The sequence below is a fragment of the Phalangium opilio genome, unplaced genomic scaffold (assembly GCF_054372755.1).
Source record: "Phalangium opilio isolate 3A_F unplaced genomic scaffold, DU_Popi_V2 ptg000329l_1, whole genome shotgun sequence".
Taxonomy (NCBI): Eukaryota; Metazoa; Arthropoda; class Arachnida; order Opiliones; family Phalangiidae; genus Phalangium; species Phalangium opilio.
Window position 1 is genome coordinate 4,639,486 of NW_028324226.1, and position 13,685 is coordinate 4,653,170.

At 36.1% G+C, this 13,685-nt stretch overlaps 2 protein-coding genes across 10 annotated transcripts in view; one reads left to right on the forward strand and one right to left on the reverse strand.

Annotated features, from left to right (window-relative positions):
- The window catches only part of LOC149610427 (uncharacterized), a 176,916-nt gene that overhangs the window by 103,366 nt on the left and 59,865 nt on the right, over window positions 1-13,685 (forward strand). The window lies entirely within an intron of this gene.
- Window positions 1-13,685, reverse strand: part of LOC149610430 (terminal nucleotidyltransferase 5C) — a 62,076-nt gene that overhangs the window by 26,400 nt on the left and 21,991 nt on the right. The window contains exon 1 of one of the 2 annotated variants that reach the window (XM_089858786.1): window positions 3,289-3,402. The exons of the other annotated variant lie outside the window; for it this stretch is intronic. The gene's annotated coding sequence lies outside the window, so the exon portion shown is untranslated. Of the gene's footprint in view, window positions 1-3,288; window positions 3,403-13,685 lie in introns of those variants that run through there. 2 annotated transcript variants of the gene reach the window in all.

Genomic DNA, 13,685 nt, shown 5'->3' on the forward strand with positions numbered 1-13,685 from the left:
CCACAAAGCAGGAGAGAATAAGAGCAAACATGAAGGGTCAGCCTGGGAAGAATCATGTTACGTAAATGAAGTAGTTGTCTAGAGCCACCAACCTTGCACTGCCTTAAGTTGCCTAGGGACTCTCTATTGTTTAGCTTTAGTTGACGTAGAACCGTTTTGCCTGCCTTTCAATTTAGTCTGAAATCCCTCATGGTTTTATAAGTTTGCTTAAAATCAGGGATAGATTTAATTTTAGACGCAGGAATGGAGAACGGTTAGTATTTACTTCAGTCCGACTCATAGCCCAGTATAGAGCCCCTCCCTCCAACACGTAACGAAAATTTAAAATTATCTTATTGGCTCACTTAAACTACGTTTTGATGGTGTTGCTGACGGGGACGGCGAAAAATACGTAATTTCTTTTTACCTCTGTCGCAATGACCCGCCTCTTCTTTCATACCCCTCCGTCGCGTGGAAGGGGGTCCGGGACTTTGACATGCGCCCACATTACTCTGTTCTCCATTTCTACTTCCCAAATTAAATCTATCCCTGCTAAAACACTATTTATTTTATGGATCTCGGCCTTTAACAAACTAAGGGTTTTACTTTCAATGAAAGGTAGATTTCCTAACCTACAATCCAGAGCAAGCAGCCGGAGCTAGTTTAGAATTAAGCAAAAACCAATTTGCCATTCTGGCGACAAATAAGCTTTGTTGAGCTTTCAACAGCTCAGACGAAATAAATAATGATAATAATATTGTTAGACATATACCTGCCGTAGGTTATTGGAAATGACACCTTCGTTCGTTATTACTATACAGAAAAAATAGCGACAATACAATCTAAACGCGCCATATTATAATTACAAAAGTACATAACCTAAAGTAAAACATTCAAGGTTGCTTTGTCTGTCCAATTAACATTTATTATTGTTTTTCAAGTGTTACCTCTATTATTTACTAGCTAAGCGTAGACCTTATTCGGTATTGCCCGGTTGTATTAAGGGACTTGAAAACATGAAGAGGTTCCCATCAAGGTGGACACTGAACAGTCTTTATCCCCTATGATGAAATGTCTTTATCCCCTATGATGAAATATATGCGTTATGTAATTTTTTTAATTGATAAATTTTTTTCAAATTTTAAATTCAAACTATGTTTAATTACGGGTTAATCATGAAGCTATTTTAACTGTTACGTGTTTATTAATGGGAAGTTCTTAACAGGCTTAATGGCTATGGGTTCGCGAACCCAACCTTGAGGAACTCCCTCAAACCATTTACTGGTATCAACTGCGTAGTTTTTTTTTAGAAATTAATTTTTAACAACTTCAAAATTCAATTAATGTTTAATTTGGGGTTATTCATAAAGCTATTTTAACTGTTACGTGTTTATTAAGGGGAAGTTCTTAACAGGTATAATTAATGGCCATGGGTTCGCGGACCCAACAATGAGGAACTCACTCAAACCATTTCCAACGAACCTTCCCCTAGTGTTATTGGTGTCAACCTGCACGGTTATGGTCAAATTCGATAACTAATTGTAACTGCACAAAGAAAAAAACATGCCACTTTCTCAAATATATAACATAGGATACGTGTTGGGCAATTATGTCTCGTACTTCAACTCATGAACTTCTAATACAATAGAAAAGTGCCGTATTATGATTGAAAAAGCTGACCTAGAATAGGTTTAGACTAAAATTTTGTAGACTCTTGCGAAAATTGACGACGTTACTTTACACCACTGATAAAGGCCTGGGACACCGTTGGTTGTAAACTATCATAGTCTCGGGCAACATTGTCTTCGAATATATAATTTGCCAATGCACCATCGTCCAAAAAAGTGCTCTTGGCCTCGTTTTCCCTTTTTTACAGACTGGACCACACCCAAGGATGTTGGCCATATACACTCCATGGGCCATTTCGATATTAAACGCTGGCAAGGACGCGTTCTCGTTTTATTTCTATAAGTGAAAGCTTTTATTAAAGGCGGATGGGAAATAATACACTTGTCTGTCTAAATTGGTCTTAATTATCAAAATATTACTTTTAGGACTAGCTATGATATTTCCACGGTTAAATCGACAGGGGTTGTTTCAAGGGGGGGGTGTAGTTATATTATATACAACGGGACATTTGGCCCCCGGAGCAATTTTAAATATTATTATAATCTCAGTTGGTTTTTTTTTCGCATTTGAAATACGTTATAATGTACATACATTAAAACTGGGCGTATTGAGAAAAATAAATTTTTAAATTCGTCCATTAAGTAGTAGATTTGGTTACTGGAGAACTTAATACCCGCTTCAGACGAAGTGTAAAAACCAGGATTAATGGTTTAGTGTTCAGGGATAGATTTAATTTTAAAAGTAGGAATGGAGAACAGAGTAATCTGGACGCGCGTCAAAATCCCGTACCCCTTTCCATTGGACGGAGGGGTATGAAAGAAGAGGCGGGTCATAGCGACAGAGGTAAAAAGGAACTACGTATTTTTCGCCGTCCCCGTCGGCAACGTCATCAAAACGTGGTTTAAGTGAGCCAGTAAGATAATTTAAACTTTTCGTTACGCGTTGGAGGGAGGGGCTCTATACTGGGCTATGAGTCGGACTGAAGTAAATACCAACCGTTCTCTATTCCTACTTCTAAAATTAAATCTATCCCTGGTAATTTGTATTCATATAAACCACTGCCTTCTCTAATACTTGGCAGTGTATAAACCAAACTTGGCTTATTTTGAGTACGTCTGAAGCAGAGATGGTAATTTATTTATATAACTTTAACATGCAGTAAAAGCCTTTTAAATTATTCTTTATATGTTTCATATTTACATAATGGAAAGCTTATAATTATTTATATAATTTTATAAATAAGATACGAGGGACATTTAGAGGCTCACAGATGTGATAATATTGTGTTAATATTTTTATCAAAACATGCGAAGTTTTTATCTACGTGTGGTTATGGAATCATAACGTGGATTTTTCAAACGGGGTTATGGGTGCGTTTGTTTGGTGTGTGTTTGTTAGTTTGTTTGTGGACATCGGATAGGCGAAAAACAAGTTTAACGCAGAACTGGGTAAGAAATGATAGGGTAAAAGCTCCGAGCTCGTAACATTGGCTCAATTATAAATCGGTACTTCCTCCACTGCCAGCTTGAATACAGAAAGAGGCTCCCAATTATCATGTTAAACCCATAAATCTCAACACCTTTACCTGATACTAATTGATGAAGTCTTTTACATTATTATTATTCTTTGATTTTAAGAACAAGTTCTCTAAATTAGCGGGATTAATCGCAATTTATTTACCTTTAATGAAAAGTAAGCAAAAGGTTCAATAGTTTTGTTGATTTTTGTTCCAACCGTTTATTGGTATAGTTACTTTTACAAGTTTAGACTTAAGCAAACTAGTCTGAAGCGTAGTTAGTTTCCAAAGGAGCTGTTTGTTATTTTACTTGTGACTAAACATAAACATTTTATATCGATTGCTTCTAGTATACATTGTATCCGATGAAGAATAATGTATAAGTATTAGTATATTAAGGACGGATAAGATACACTTTCGATACTGTTATACACTAGAGATGTTTCAAAATTCAACACTTTAAATTTTACGGATAATTTATGCTGAAGAGAAAAGATTAGTTTAGATTGTAAAATAATTTTCTATATCTTCCATTTTGCCCTTTTCTGGCGGTGCCATGACATGAAGTTTGTTATTTCAATGTCATTATTATTATTTAAAGAATCAAGTTAATTTGTTAATTAAAATTAGTGTAAGTTCATAAGATATGTTCCATAAGTTTGTCACTGGTTACAAACTGGAGCTTGTCATGAAGTGAGGGAGGTAGGTCATAGATTCGAGGTAAAGCGACGCCTGGTGAGGCATTGTCAAAGCCTTTCTTAGTACAGATTAAATAGGAAGATGGATTGCAACGTTAACCGAGTGTAGTCAATTCTCGCTTGTCGTTCTCGAACTAGTTATCTCGAGCTGTAAGTCTCTAGCCTGACGAAGTATAGGTAGTGCCATACTTATGGAACAAATCTTATAAACTTATGATATTACCTAGCATAACTTCTTACAACAAACCACACCAAACCAAAACCTATTGTTAACTGTGGCTCAAAACTCTCTTAAAAAATTTTTAAACATTCCAGAAGCTTCTCAATGGAAAGTTATATAACTTAAAGTTAAATTTCAAATATGTGGCCCATTATAATAATTAAGGCTTTATCAAAGTGTCGGTTCTATACGGTCTCTTCCGTATCGACGCTATCGCGACACAAACAGGAGTTACAGACAAACCCCTTCGGGATTTTCGTGGCCGCATCGTTAAACGCACGCTTATCTTTCAAGAAAGGCAGTCCTTGGTAACTCGCCAAGTAAACCAAAAGACTGAGACTCGAGCCAAATTATCTCTCAAAACTCTCTAAGCCATATTTTTCGAATCGATAAATTCGATCAAATGGATCAATCTCGATGAAATTTCATCCCTCCAGATAAATCAAGAAAGTACATTAAATACTCCATTTTGTTATTTCAGCCCTTAGCAATAAATTCTGTCGTTTTGTGCGGTTTTCAAACGTTTTAACAAGTTTTTCCGAGAAATCGACAGAAATTTTGGTTCATTTCACCCAGAAATAAATTACTCGTTAAGTTATCGAAATTATTAAATGCTTGATTGGCATTTATTTGTATCTCAAACCAGAAATGTGAACCGCATACTTTTTATCGAGAACCCATGAAATCAGAGAGCGTATGAATAGCGAATTTTTGTAAAAGATTTTCATGTGTTTATACCTTTTTGTTTTTCGCGTATGCCTCCTTGTTTATCGTGTATTCCTTCTTGTTTATCGTTTATCCCTTCTTGTTTATCGCGTATCCCTTCTGGTTTATCGCGTATCCCTTCTTGTTTTTCGCGTATTCCTTCCTGTTTTTCGCGTAACCCTTCTTGTTTTTCTGGTAACCCTTCTTGTTTTTCTGGTAACCCTTCTTGTTTTTCGTGTAACCCTTCTTGTTTTTCGTGTAACCCTTCTTGTTTTTCGTGTAACCCTTCTTGTTTTTCGTGTATTCCTTCTTGTTTTTAGTGTATTTCTTTTTGTTTCTCATGTATCCCTTCTTGTTTTTCGGGTATCCCTTCTTGTTTTTCGTGTACCCCTTCTGGTTTTTCGCGTATCCCTTCTTGTTTTTCGTGTACCCCTTCTGGTTTTTCGCGTATCCCTTCTTGTTTTTCGTGTATCCTACAGAGATCTTTCATTTTGTGTTAGTGGTATGGCACACCCTCCTAAATCAGACCATAGCTCTGGCTCAGCCATATCGGTCAATTTCAGCTATTCCCCTGTAATAAACCCACCAATATGGCAGCGTACATGCTGTCACGCTCATGATACAAAAAGAGTTCAGCGCAGGCGCTAAAAAGCGAGACAGAAGGCAAAAATTTACCCCTGTGTCTTTCCCTTTTAGTTACATATCGAAAATAGCTTTTTTATGCACAATAAACTGCAGTACATCCATTCATTTATTCATAATATCCCCATTGTGATATAACATCATACGCGTAGATTAAAACTGTAAAACATTAGGTTTAAAATCCCTGATTTTTATCTGAAATATTTCAACTCAAAATCAATATTATTTTCTTTTTAATTTTTTCAAAAACTCGTTTCGAATTAAGAACGAATGTAGTGTGTTTTTTTTCGTCGACGATTATCGAACGAAATATTGTAGGCCTCACCCATTAACCCCGAATATTTTTAAGTTTTTAAATTTCATTACGAGCTCGAATCACTTAAAAGCCCCACCCAACTCGACGCTGCTGTAGACTTCGTTATTTCCAAAACTGTTCCAAGTTACATAGCGGGAAAAAAAAACTAAACTAGTAAATGAGATTGCAGTATAACCAGAAGTGGTATGAGACTAGAAGTGAAGGGCTCTAGCATTGATAGTACATCCTGGCACTAGTGAACAAATTTGAGGATTTTATGCCGATTCCCACGCGCTAAAACTAGAGAGAGAAAAATTGGTCGAGTTCCAAAAACATTTCCCACCCCCTTCCCCTCAACCTAAAGCGCCCGAACACGACGCGGCTCCTTGAATCTAGTTCGGCCGTCTACCACCGCGAGCGTCTCACCGTTTTGGAGGGAAAATTCAGAAACCGCTACTAGAGGGCCAACCGCTCTTGCGTTATCAAGTCTTTTCACTAATGCCGAGTGAAGAATTTGGTTAGCTCAATACTTCTAGTCTCATACCACTTCTGGTATAACGGAATACTGGTATATAGAATTTTGACATAGCAATAATCGACTTTGGAAAAGGTCGAGGTAAAACTTAATTTTGGGTATATTACCAACAGAGTACCGTTTTGAATTTTGCTACGGGCTTGTTGAATAACTGGCATTTTTCTTTGAAATTAGCATATATTTTTTTTTGACAAACCCATTTAAAGGGCTAGTAACATACTTGATACAAATTATAAGATTGGAATCAAATTAAGTTACGACGTAATATATATCATTTGTTTTCCATACTATCTTAAAGGGAGAATGAAATGGTCTGACAATAATTTTTAATCGATTTTTATTGATAAAATAACACCAAGAAGGGATATCTAGTTTACTAGGGAGACGGTATAAGATGCCTAAGTATTCGCGCGCCATAGTCCCAGTCCCCCTTTCTAAATACAAGGGGGGACCTAAAAGGAGGCCGGGCTATTTCTCCTCTCCTCAGTCGGAAAATACGAGTTTTCTTCATTCGCGTCGCGCTGACGTGAGTTTTCAAGAACCAATGAGATGCTGGTTGTAATTTAGTGGCGGGGATTAACTCCAGACCTACGTTTGTACTGAAGATAAAGCTAGAAATGTGGCGAATTTATACCTTCTCCCTAGTAAACTAGATATCACTTCTTGATAACACCAAAATCATTGATAAAAATTTCCGAAATGTTTCAGTTAATTTTACATATTTTTTCAAAGTTTCAAAAGTTGATTTCTACCCTTAATTAGAAAATTAGTCTACTTTTTAAATCAAAAATTTTCTCTAAAAATAGTATTACTTATAAGACTATCAAATGTAAGAAATATACGAAAAAAACGAAATTTTTAAAGCTTATCTATGCTTGTAAACTTAGATATTTTTTATAGAGAAAAAAAAACCAATCTAGCTGTAAATTTTTATACCAAAGGTCAAAGGTTTCTAATTAAATAGAAAATGCTTTTTTAAGCGGAAGATTTTAGTGTCGAACTGTACGCTAACCCAAATGGTCACAGACTTTAGCGCTCAACAAATTAGAGTATTTAATTTAGAGAGATAGCTCTAGAAGAGTACGTGAACAGTAGACTACAAATTAGTCAATTTCATTCATATTACCTTAAACCAGATTTAAAATAAAATCAGTTAACCTAGTTTAAAATTAGACTTAGTAGTTCCTATTGAATTTCAAGTAACAAGTAGTGAATATTCATTTGATCCCGAGTAAGCTCTTCCATTGTGGGGGACGGACTTTTTGTGATAAACTATTAAGTTGTCACAGCTTAAGACTGTCTATTCATAATATAAACAAGGCAATACTAGTGACCGACACCTCACGTTCTTTATTACGTGATTAAAAGCTAGCGCCAATTTGCTTCCAGTTTTTGGTAAGCTTTATAAATGTTATTTTATCAATACAAATCGGTTTAAAAACTGTTATCAGACCATTTCATTCTCCCTTTAGATCTAGAAATAAGAATGACGTATCTGATTTCACCTCAGTATTACAACGACACTCAAAGTAAGGGTTCAACTTATCTGTTCCACCCCACAATATTTGGTAACGTTCACTAATTACCCAATTATTTTTATACCCTTTTTTCTATCATAAAACTCATAATTACTTTTCGATATTATTTTAATTTTCTTTAATGTAAATTAGTTAGGCGCGGCTTTAAGTTATACGTGTATTATTATGAGCCAAACTCGGGGCGGTTATGGCTCGCTCCCGGCATTGCATTTCAAACGCGATTTCTAAAAGTCAATCTGACTTGACGCGTTTTCTAAAACGTTGTCTCCAATGACCCATTGCTAACTGCTAACTCACTCCCGTCTCCCTAATCTAATGACGTCACTGTATTATCATCTTATCTCCTTATAATTTAAGGCCTTTTCAGACGCTACAAAGTTTTGACTCAAGTAGATGAATAAAAAATTTGATCAGTTGATCACCGGTCGCTAAGTTTCTCCGGGGATAGATTTAATTTTAGAAGCAGGAATGGAGAAAGGTTAGTATTTACTTCAGTCCGACTCATAGCCCAGTAAAGAGCCCCTCCCTCCAACACGTTTTGATGACGTTCCTGACGGGGACGACGAAAAATACGTGATTCCTTTTACCTCTGTGACTCTGTCGCTATGACCCGCCTCTTCTTTCATATCCCTCCGTCAAGTGGAAGGGAGTCCGCCCACATTACTCTGTTCTCCATTCCTACTTCTAAAATTAAATCTATCCCTGGTTTCTCACCAACTATTTTGGTAATTCTTCTCATTAAAATATATTAGAACGAAATCAAAACGTTTTATCGTCTGAAAAGGCATTGGAGTATTCCCCTTTCTCTACATAACAACTGTGCAATGGAAAGCCTAATTGGTATCCATTAATGTTACGCCACACTGCTTCTACTTGTATAGTTAACTATTGATTTTCTACGTACTTAACGTTAAAGCTTAGAGACAAAGGCTTAGACGTATAAATACAATTAAATGCGAGGTTGGCTTTACCATAATGTCAGCGGATCGATATGCATCTATATAAGTCTAAGTTCTGACTAACTGATTATTAGCGCCCAGCTAAGCCACACCGCTTTACTTAAGGGCTAAAATAACAAGTAGTACTGTAGTAGGCACTAAGAAAGATTTATAAAATCCGCCGCCATCTTGAATGAAATGGCGGCCAGAAATGTAAAATACTTTATGGAATACCATTGATTTCGCGTTTCAAGTTTTCAACCGATTTCCCCATATTTAGTACGCTGGTTGCCTATATCTTATTGACGGGCTAATTGGATTTTTGGGTTTAATTTACCACCATCTTTTAAATGGCGACCAGAAATGTGAAAAACCTTCTCTTTGGAATAACATATGCGCGTTTCAACCAATTTCCCTTATATTTAGTATACTGGTTCCCTACAGCCAATAGACGGACTTAATGGGTTTTGGGTTTTTATTTGCCGCCATATTTTAAAATGGCGGCCCGAAAAGTAATAAAAATGTCCCGTCAAGCTAACGAGCAACGCCAGGTACCTATCTAGCATAGATATATTAAAGATATGTTTACAATATTTGTGTGGCTAATACCTTTAATCATCCAAAGTAATTAATAGTAAAATTATAAATGAGAATTACAGGTGAAATCGACTTCCCAGACTCCCAGCACAATTTAATGGCTCGATTGTGTCTTCTTTAATATTGTATAAAGTTCAGATGTTAAGAATTTATTATTTAACGTGATCTTTTTCATAATAAAAAGAAAAACACCGGAGACACGAAAAGTGGAACTGTGTAATGACAATATCAATACAGTAAAGTTATACCAAGAAGCGATATCTAGTTTACTAGGGAGAAAGTATAAGATGTCTAAGTATTCGCGCGCCATAGTCCCAGTCCCCCTTTCAAAATACAAGGGGGGGGGGCGTAAAAGGAGGCCGGGCTATTTCGCCTCTCCTCAGTCGGAAAATACGTAATTTTCATCATTGGCGTCGCGCTGACGTGAGTTTTCAGGAACCAATGAGATGCTGGTTGTAATTTAGAGGCGACGGATATTAACTCCGGACCTACTTTTGGACTGGCGATAAAGCTGGAAATACGGCGAATTTATACCTTCTCCCTAATAAACTAGATATCACTTCTTGGTTATAGTACTAAACGAAAACCTTGCTGGAGCCGGGAAAGTATAGATTACGTGAGAATTTTACTTTGGAGTTCAAACCAAACAATTCAGGAAAAGCATTCAGCTGCGTTTTAACTATTTTCGTAATTCTGGGGAAACTAGGTTATAGTTAACGTCATTAAGCAGTGTATTGTATTGCACGGGAGCTATTTTTAAAGGCGCTCAATAAAAACGTTAACTCCTTATTTCTCCTTGAACACTGGCCTCTGTTAAACGTTAAAGTAAACTTATTTCATTATTTAAATGTTTACCAATTGAATTAAACTTAGTTCAGAGTAACGTGCTAAGCGGGTAAGCTAATCTCCATGGGTTAACGTTTTGTCTACTACACAGGACTATTCAAAATAGATCAAACATTACTCGGATTGATATGCAACGTTAAGCCCCCATAGACATAAAAGTAGTTATCTTCTTTCTACAGATTGTATGTTCTTTGGGTGCACGATTTTGAGTCGAATATGTTCTCTGATGACATTTTGGTCCTAAGGGACACTGTTTTCAAGTTAAGATTGGATGGAGTATTTTACGGATGAACCCTTAAATTTAACTAAGAAACTGAAAGACAATGATTTCTAATTTAATTAAGGGGTCTTCCCTAAAACACTCAAATCATAACTCGAAAACAGTGCCCCGGACAGCAAAATGTCATAGATATTACATTTTCCCAAAAGAACATCCCCCTAATTTATGGAAGACTTCTCAAAAACACCATACATATGAAGACGTATGCTTGGTAAATGAATACGTCTTCATCAGTAATAACGTGATATTTATCTATCAATAGACCTTTTCCAAAGTCAGGGGGTAAAATTGAATCTGGCGTTTTACCATTAAGTTAATTGTTGTCGTAAGACGGAACATACAGTATCTGAATCCAAAAATGTTTAATATGACTTTAAACAAATTTTACTTTTGGTGGGCTGGTAACATTGAAGCCATATCTAAAGTCTTTGGATCCACATACCAGTCAGTGTTCTGTCGTAATCCAGTATCAAGCAGACGCCCCCGAGGGGGTAGACACTTGAGAACTCGGGTGTACAATATGTCTTGAACTCAATGCACTCTCAAAGCTGAACCCTTTCGAACTCAGGTGTACACAGAGATCCAGAGCGTCTACCCCCTCGGACGCCCCTTTCAAAAGTATTTATTTCAAACCAAGGCTTAAGTATTTTTTCAAATTTATATTCTATAGTTCGTGGTATTATTACTCCCAACGGTCTGCTTTTCTACTAATTTTTAATAAACAACAGTTGAATCCAGGAATACGAAATAACGCTAGTGTGTTTTTCTGGCTTCTTTTGCGTCACGCTATGCTTGTTTAGCTTCGTTATCGTTATGAAAAGTTATATAGCGACACGATAATACCGACCCTATATCTCCTAGGAATTTATCCGATTTACGTCATAGGATGCAAAAAAAAAAAAAAAAAAACAATTTCAGAACATTGAATAATGTAGTGTCTTTAATCTTTTTTATCGACGAGTTATTAATAATTTCTTCCAAAAACTTTGTTAATATAATATACTATCATAAGTTCATAAGATATGAACCATAAGTTTGTCACTGGTTACAAACTGGAGCTTGTCATGAAGTGACGTAGGTCATAGATTCGAGGTAAAGCGACCCCCCCCCCTGCCTAGTGAGGTGCTGTCAAAGGCTTAGCACAGAATATAAGGAAAATGGACTGCAAAATTATCAAAGTGTAGTTAATTCTCGCTTGTCGTTTTCGAAGTAGCTGTAAGTCTCTGGCATTTCGAACTGTATAGAAGGTGTCATACTTATGGATCATAATCTTATGATGCTACTTATCTCTGTTGCTGAGAATATGAAAAACATCTCACGGAGATATTAAGTTATTATTCCAAGAATCGAATATTTAATCAAACAAGTCTCTTAATCTTTAAGATTTGATGCCCAATATACTGTTTTGCACTAAAAACGAATACAGGGTGTTTCTAATAAGTCTACCATAAATTAAATGGTCAAACTAAGAGGAAAGTGTCATAGAACATGCATGAGGGGTCTAACACATTTATGTGCGGAGATACGGGCTCCCAAACATTGACTGTCCCTAAAACAATTAAGGAAATAGCCACACATGTGTAGTATAAGACATCAATCTAAGAACGTTATTGAACCTTTATCTAGCAGAAGTGTTCTATTAAATGAGTTGAAATGTGCAGTGTACGCTGGTTAAGTAAAGCTATCACATGTGTGACTATTTGCTTGTTTTAAGGGACAATCAATGTTTGGAGGTCCATATCTCCGTAACTAAATGTTGTAGACCCCCATGCATGTTCTTTGACCTGTCAGTTTGACCCCAAAGAACTTGTCACCATTTAATTTATGGCAGACTTATCAGAAACATCCTGCATACTAATTACTACTGTATTTCTTCGTGTACTGTATTAATTTAACAAACACGCTTTCAGTAACCAGTAACAAACTTAGTAAATGTAAAATATATTTTAAATTTATGCGGATATATTGTCTCCAATTTATACTGTGTATAAATATCCCTTAGAAATTTGTAATTAAATTAACGTAGAGCTTAAGGTGTGCGGTATTACCAAAATTTGTTTAAAATTTGCATAAACAAATTGAGCTTCCAAACATATCTCAACCAGATATATAGTATACGAAAATTGTTAAGTTGATACAGTGTATAAGCCGAGCGGTATATCGCTTAATTTAGCTAAATTAAGCTCTGGGATTTAAACTACTTTATTCTGAAAAGAAATTTAACTAAAATTTGGGTTCTAAATGAATGTGAATCTTTATAAAAGGGATGCTAGTGTTTAAGTTAAGGTTTCGAGTCTAAAATCCTTTAAAAGACGAAAATTTAACCTAGTTAGTTTTTGTTAAATATTTCGAAAAATCGGAAAATAATCTAAAGTGCTAGAATGTTTCTTATTTTAATCGAAAAAGCGTATAAAATAATGAATGTGATCAATTGGAACCATGTTTCTATCTACAATATTAAAGAAGATACACTGCCATGGTTTTCGTAATGGACACTACGCGTAAGGCTACTCCGCGAAGCCCTGGGTAGTACCCCTCCCTATTGGACGCCTTGTACCACCTGACGTATTCGGCTAATAGGGGTGCCCTGATAAGTCTGGCATAGATCAGGGGGGGGGGATGTTCTTTGGCCGATTTTAGTCGAAAAAGTAATTTCTATCTCCATTTTGTCGTTTGGGCCACTGTTTTTGAGTTTTAGGGATGACCCCTTAATTAAATTAGAAAGCATTGTCTAAATCAGTTTCTTAATTAAATTGAAGGGGTCATCCGTAAAATACTCCATCCAATCTCAACTTGAAAACAGTGACCCTTGTGGCAAAATGGAGATAGAAATTACATTTTCGACTCAAAATCGACCTAAGAACATTATGACAGACTTATCAGAGAAACACCCTGTACATATATAGACTCAATTTACCAAACACACTGGAGTGTTTTGGTGAAAACAAGGTATACCATACGAGGCCTCTGTACGTTTCGACAAACAAGGAGTCCAATCTGTCCGTTCATTAGTTATGTATTTAGGTAGGAATTTGTATTATTATTGTTATTAAGGGGGGATTTGTCTAGGAAAAAATGAGCGATCACCTCGTACGAGTTTAAGGCGTAATTCGTGGGTTTTTCTTTTTACTTTGATCTTTAAAAGATTGATTAAATAACGTTGTTACTTTTTGTGGCCCAGCTGAAACCTTGAAGATTGCTTGTTGATAGATAGTGCGTGATGTGTGATGTAATAACGGAAAGGCCCATGGGTGTATGCCCTGAGAC